Consider the following 1,571-nt stretch of genomic DNA (forward strand, 5'->3'; position numbering starts at 1 on the left):
GGAAAAAGGGCTGTGGAGACCAAAACTGGAATGCTGGCAGGGTGAGTGGGTGGCGTAAGGGATGGCTAACCCTGTGTTCCCAGGACACAGCATAACACAACTCTGCTGTTAGGCCATGAGCACATCCCCACACCAACAGCAAGGTGACAGTGGAGCTGGGAGTAGCAGTGAAATGTTTGCCACTCCAGGACTCTGCACAGCTCTCAGTAACCCACAAACTCTCCTTACTACGCACTCGGTACAAACACTGGCTCAGCTACAGACAGCACTACTGGGTTGTCTTTTTGGTTGGTATTCAATTATTCAAACATACAATGTCACTTCCTCACATTGCAACAGCCTATTAAAAATCAGCTCTTCATTATCTGTTACTTCACTACTCATTATGTTTCTCTCTTTAGTTAGCAACAGCCTATCTCCAATTTCAGAATTCTTGAACTAACAGAGTTGTAATGTAATAACTGTGGAAAACAGATGTTAAAACACAGTTCCACTGACTGTTTTTAAAATCACACAACTTAAGAGCTTCCCTTCTGCAAACTTTTACTTTACATCTAACCTTGCACCTGGAGACTAAAGATTCTCCTGTGCCCACAAGACCCACTCCAACAAAGCTAGCCGAAATGAAAAATAGAGATATCTCCTGAAGAATAGCATGGTGCTATTCTCATCCAAGTTGCCTCACTAATCCAGCAAATAAAGAAATGCCAGACTGCCTATGGCAGGAGCAGTATAGCTTTAACAAGTGTCAGTCTGCAGATGGACGTTTCTTTATCCATCTTTTTTTAATTATTTTTTTATTTTCACCACGGCCATTTCATAAAAATGACTGAAACATAAAAAATGTTTAAACCGAGCTTGGATTTGCACTCCTAACGCTTCATCTGTTGCTGATCATTTGCAATGGCAAAGCAAGACCCTCTACTCTTCAGAAGAAAAATCAATACCAAGCACATTTATAAGTGATGTTTCACTAATTATCCATTTACAATCATACCATCACTGACCAGTTGGCAAAAAATCCTAGAAAAATTAACATCTCCCTTTTCCCATCTCATTCTTACATATTTACATGGACAGGAAACAAGAAAAAATGGTAAAAGGACACGCTAACTCCTTGCTATTCAAACACATGCTCGCTCAGACTCTACTATCTGATGATCTTAAGAATACTAAATAAGAAACGCAAGAGTGCTGGGGAGCCAATTAATGCTGTTTTCATACAGAAGTGCTTTTCACATGGCAGAATCGGAAATTATAAACCCCTGGCTTTCAGCCTTACATTTCAGCAGAGGTTAGCTTCTCCTGGTAGTATGAGAAAGCAAGGAAAGGAGAGACAATTTCTTAGGTGTTCTGAAAGGGCTTTATTGACAGGGTGCAGGGGAGACCCCACTCAGTGTTACAATCATCTCTGCTTTGCGATAATTTTGGATTGATAAATCAGAGGCAGATGGTCAGTGAAACAATCCTTGGTCCTTTGACAGTGGTAGGAGACTGCAACCCCTGTTACTGCCAAATACCAGACATGTTTCTTTTGACATGCTGCTCGCTGAAATCGTGCAGTCCAATAG

The 1,571-nt window shown here is 41.1% G+C and overlaps 1 protein-coding gene across 1 annotated transcript in view; it reads right to left on the reverse strand.

Moving 5' to 3' along the window:
• The window catches only part of HADH (hydroxyacyl-CoA dehydrogenase), a 21,589-nt gene that overhangs the window by 16,841 nt on the left and 3,177 nt on the right, over window positions 1–1,571 (reverse strand). The gene's annotated exons all lie outside the window — the stretch shown is intronic.

The sequence above is a fragment of the Charadrius vociferus genome, unplaced genomic scaffold (assembly GCF_000708025.1).
Source record: "Charadrius vociferus isolate BGI_N301 unplaced genomic scaffold, ASM70802v2 scaffold55, whole genome shotgun sequence".
Taxonomy (NCBI): domain Eukaryota; kingdom Metazoa; phylum Chordata; class Aves; order Charadriiformes; family Charadriidae; genus Charadrius; species Charadrius vociferus.